This window comes from Solanum tuberosum, unplaced genomic scaffold, assembly GCF_000226075.1.
Source record: "Solanum tuberosum cultivar DM 1-3 516 R44 unplaced genomic scaffold, SolTub_3.0 scf00042, whole genome shotgun sequence".
Taxonomy (NCBI): Eukaryota; Viridiplantae; Streptophyta; class Magnoliopsida; order Solanales; family Solanaceae; genus Solanum; species Solanum tuberosum.
The window spans coordinates 1110059-1115895 of record NW_006238967.1 but is presented as its reverse complement, the minus strand read 5'-3'; positions in this window follow the sequence as shown (position 1 = coordinate 1115895).

Sequence of the window (5837 nt, the reverse complement as noted above, 5' to 3'; positions counted from 1 at the left end):
TCATGTTGATTGGAAAATACGGGCAAGCCTATGGGGAAAATCATTCATGTGTTTATCTTTGAGAGAGTGAAAGTTGTTTTGATTTCGGAATTCTGAAATTTTGATGAACTTAGTGTGAGCATGGAATCATTCTTGATGTGAGGGCATTTGAATACTTTTGTTGAGCTTGAACTTGCATTTGAAATTAACATTATGAACTTGAATTCTATTTTATGATGGTTAGTCACAGTTTGAAACTTGTAGTGCATAATTGAACCTCATGTGCATTCATGTTGAGTCTTAAGTAGCACTATTTGTAGACATCTATGTTGAACTGATTAATCTTGTATTTTACTTGAGGACAAGCAAAAGTTTAAGTTGGGGTATTGATGAGTAGGGGATTTCGACTCATTTGGGGATTTATTTTCATAGTTTTATTGTCCTCAATGCCTACTTTATGCTCTAAAACTTATGCTAAAGTGTTTATTTTACAGCAATGAAGCCAAAAGAGCAAGGCAAGGGCATTACCGGGCAAAAAAGAGCAAAAAAGCTGAAGAAGTTGAAGAAGGACAAATCTAATGATCGCCAAGACCACTCAGCGAACCGTCGAGTGGTCATTCAGCTCGCCAAATGTTCCATAAGGCCAGCCCTGGGAGAAAGCCAACTCGGTGATGGAAGGTGCAACTCGGCGAAGCACCGAATGGATCGGCGAAGCGTCGAATGGATCGGCGAAAGAGATCCTGATTGCCTAAAATACAGAAGGTGAATGGTGAAAAGTCATTTCAAGAAGGCGATGGTAGAGGATACTTGGCGCATCGCCGACTTAGTCGGCGATGGACGACTTACTCTGCCGACTGGTCCAAAGGGTGAAAATCTGGAAGAGTATAAATGTGATTTTTAAAAGAGTTTTAAAGAGAGTTGAAAGTTCCGAAAGTGGAGACACATTCTAACTCTGGGTTTTTTATCCAAACATTATTCTTAGTAGTTTTTTAGTAGAATTTCGAACTGGGTTTTGATTTTAAGTTGATTCCAAGCATTGTGAAGACTTGAATTTTGTTACCTAGCTGATGAAGAGTATAGTTGGTAATACTTTCTTGCTTTTTATAATGTGTGGCTAAAACCCCCTTTCTTAGGGTGTGATTATGTGATTAAATGTTCTAATTATCTTATGGGTGTTAGTATTTACTGATTTCAATGTTGATTTGAAGTGAATTTTATTGATAGTTGTGTTTTAATCCATGAATTGTAGTTGCAAATGTAGTTTTAATTTAGTATTCTAGGCTTGCTTGAGAAAAAGGTTTTAGAATTAAGACTATCGATTGATGATTGTAGTGATTGAGTTATCATTGGTTCAATTTGAGAGAGTGAATCTGAATTCAATCTTACCAATCTAGCTCGAGAGAGAGTAGATTAATTGAGGTTTTGGGCTGCTCATATTGTTAAGCTTGTCGAGGTTCGAGAGAACTCGCCCGATTCATGTTAGTTGATCGAGAGATGGCTATCACACTTAAAACCTAGCCTAGCCTACTCTCTAAGATTCAACGTCTTTTAGTAATTTATAATCACCCATTTAGAAAAATTAGCATTTAATCGATCACATCCCCGAGAATCCCTCTCTACTTGATTACTCCCCTGTTTTTGTAGTTGTTAATTGCTCACTCTAAACCCCCCATCTAACATTTATTGTCAACCCCTGAAATTTACTTTAACGTGTTTTGATAATGTTTACTTCTACAAATGACTAGAACATTTTCTTTACTTTGTAACTGAATTCTATTTCGTACCACTCCCTATGAGATCGACCCCAACTCTTTGTTGGGTTTATACTTGATTGCGACCGCCTACAATTAGAATTGGATAAAGTGTAGTTGAGCGTTATTAGTCCAGAATAATGTTTTGTGATGGAAGTTAAAGAGAAGCCGAATGATTAACCAACCTTGGTTGAATTGAAGAAAGAAATCTTTAAAAAGACTACGAGACTTTATCAAAGAGGAAAGATGGTGTGCTTCGTTACCATAACCGTTTGTGTTCCAAATATTGATGGGTTAAGGCAGTAAATCTTAGCAGAAGGTCATAGTTTCCGGTACTCTATTCACCTAGGAGCCACTAAAATGTACCATGATCAACAAGAAATTTATTGATATAATGGTATGAAGAAGGATATCGCAGAATTTGTGGCTAAGTGTCCAAACTGCCAACAAGATAAGGTTGAACATAAAAAAACAAGAGGTATGACTCAGGATGTCAGTATTTCTACTTGAAAATGAGAGGATTTAAACATGGATTTTATTAAAGGTTTGTCTCGCACTCGTCGACAATATGATACTTTATAGGTGATTGTACACCGGATGACTAAGTCAGCCCATTTCCTACCGGTTAAGACTTTTTATTCAGCCGAGGATTATGCTAGACTTTACATCCGAGAGTTGGTGAAATTGCGTGGGGTTCCTTTATCTCTCATCTCAAATAGAGGTACTTAGTTCACCTCTCAGTTTTTGAAGTCGTTTGGTCTTGATACTCAAGTTAAGCTTAACACAAATTTTCAACCGCAGACAGATGGTCAGGCCGAATGGACTATTCAGACCTCGGAGGATGAACTTGAGTTATTGACTTTAAAGGTAATTGGGATGATTACTTACCTCTGATTGAATTCACTTATAATAATAGTTACCACTCCAGCACTCAGATGACTCTGTTTGAAGCATTTTATGGTAAAAGGCGTAGATATCCTATAGAGTGATTTGAGGTTGGTGAAATGGATTTAATAGGGCCTGAATCACTTCATGAAGCTATGGAGAAAGTTCAACTCTTTAGAGTTATATTGAGGACAACTAGAGTAGACAAAATTCATATGCAGATGTGAGTAGAAGAGAGCTTGAAGCTGATATTGATGATTGTGTTTATTTGAAAGTTTCACTCATGAAATGGGTGATAAGGTTCGATAAGAAAGGAAAGCTCCGTCCCTAAATGATTTTGAGGCATTTTAGTAATGTGGCATATGAGTTGGATTTACCCGCGAGTAAGCATTAGTACATATATACAATGGTATTTTATGTGTCCTTATCGAAGAAGTGCATTGGTGATCCGACTTTAATTGTACCTATAGAGAATGTTGGTGTAAAGGATAATTTCTCTTATGAAGAAGTTCCAATTGAGATCCTAGACAGTTACGTTCGTAAGTTGACAAATAAGAAAGTTACTTCAGTGAAAGTTCTTTGGAGAAATCATCAAGTTGAGGGAGCTACTTGGCAAGCATAAACATATATGATGGCCAAGTACCCTCACCTCTTACCTTCCAGTTCAGTTCCAGCATAAGGTAATAATTTCTCTATAACACTCTATTCAGATTCATGTCTTTAAGTTATTCTCATGTCTTAGTGTGCATGCATGTTCATGAAATCAGTCTAGTCTTCATATTTCAGTCCGGGGATGGTCACTCCACCAATTTAGTGTTTAGCTTTCAATTTGAGATTGCAACTCTTTTCCTACTCTTTTAAATTTATTTAGACTCCATTTAAGGAAGACTATTCTCAAGGGGAAAAATTACAACACCTCAGAAAATCCAAAGTTAATCAGATCATACCTATTAGAACTTCAATGATTTAGTGGTTAATGACATCATAAAATTTGAATTCACGGACGTCATGTATAGGCAATAAACCAGTCCACGAATCGTAGATGAGACTCGTGAATTAACTTTAGAAATTTTATTTTCAACTTGAGTTTCACGGAATCAAACCACGAATCATAAATGAAATCACTGGCCATGAATTGAACTCATCAAGTGAGGTGCAGGAAAACTTAACTATTGTTTCTACTGCCTCACATTTATGGATTCAATCTACAGATCGTAGATAGAACCACGAATAATAGACTAGTCTCATAGATCGAACTTCATAGATTTGAAATTTGAAGGATTTCATGGACGACATTTACAGACCGTAGTTCATTCCACGGAACATTGATGGCCCTAGTGGACTGTTCCAACAATTTTTCTTTCAGAATTATTTTGGTCTTTTTCCGCTCTTTTAACTCCTAAATCACGACTTTTTGGCCTATCCTACATGAGATTAAGGGAAAATCAGTCGACTAGAACCACCCCTCTCAACGCCTAACACTTAAAATTATTAGACAATATGTTTCAAGTTCTCTCAAGCAAGAACTAAGATTCCACATCTTCAAACTTCGAGTTCACGAATTCCATTTAGTGTTTTCTTTTCAAGTATGTAGGATTTCATCGATGAGTATCCTTTCACCCATTGAGTCCTAAAATAAACTTAGTTCTTCAGTTAATGATTTTAACCGAAGTTAGAATTCTTATGAAAATCATAATTTTCATCATATTTTCATTCTTCTTCATGAATAACTTTGATTACATGTTTTCACATACAATTCAGTACTTCTAAATAGTTATTTTCATGAACCTTCAGATAGAGATATTTTCATGAAAAAAAACAATTGATGGAAAAATGATAAAAACAATTTTTCATAATGTTTTTACTTTTCACTCTCTTCAGGAGAGTGATTCATAGTCTTTATGCCACGTAGGGTCATGATATGTTATTTATTTCATTCTGAATTGTCACGCCCCGAGACTATCCCCTAGACGCGACACGTGTTTAGAGCTACAAGTGATTCCAAGATAACCTCATGGAATAACATGACACTCAAAATAGCAAAACCAACACAAAACTGAGATAAACCTGCGGAAGCTAAAACTGAAATATCTGGAATAGTACCCATAAACTCAACATAGACCGAGTCTGGAAACAACATAACAAAGCGGAACCTAGCTGTCTATCTAAAAGTCTCTACTAACATGAGTTGCTAGGGGCAAGCCTAGAGCTAACTCTTACAAATCTGGAAACTGAAAGTAATGTCTAAAAAGGGACATAAGTGGCGTCCTTGAGGAGATGAGGACTCACCAAGAAAGCTGCAAGCTGATCAAAATTTGTACTAACCGCAGGCCGGATATGGAACAACAGAACATATATTATCAAACAATATAGGTAGAAAAATATGTGGTCAGTTTGAAATGTATTGAGTATGAAGAAATGCTTAATAAACATGAGATCTGAACATAATAAGTTTGTAAACACATGCGGATACAATGTCCAAGTAAAATAACATGAAAACTGAGTCATATTGATTTTAAATACATATATACAATGTCATACAATATATGAAAACATACTTGTTTGTGAGAGATACTAAAATCGACATAAACCATGTGAGCTACTAAATGAAGTTCAGGGTACTGCTCCCACACCGAAAAGAGAGTGTCCAACTTGTCAAGGCAAGGACCATGATATCTGAGCTAATGTGGATTTACTGCCTAATATCTTATTGAGATACAATGGCACGTAATTCTGGGCTTGGGAATTGCTACTAACACTTTGTTTGGATGGTTGTTACACATTGTTTTATAATGTATCATAATGAATCGTATTGTGTTGTATTGTATTGTATTGTATCACATAGTATTATTTTAATGAATACAATGTTTGGATAGATTGTATCGTATTCCATTGTTACATAATGACTCATATTCATAATTTTGGATGATAAACCTATAAGAAAAGTAGGGTATGAGGTAGAAATAGTATGAAAATGTAGAATAAAAGATGAAATATAATTATTTAAATAATAAATAAAGATAAAATAAAAAGGAAATACTAAGGTAACGACGCGATCACACCAAATCAGTTCTTACGTAAAATGAGTCATTTCGTTATTGCCTAACGATAAATTTAAATAATACGATAGAATAAAATTTAAGTAACAATCAAAACAAACAACATACTTAAACTAAGACAATACAATACAACAGGTAACAACTAACAAGCATCCAAACAAGG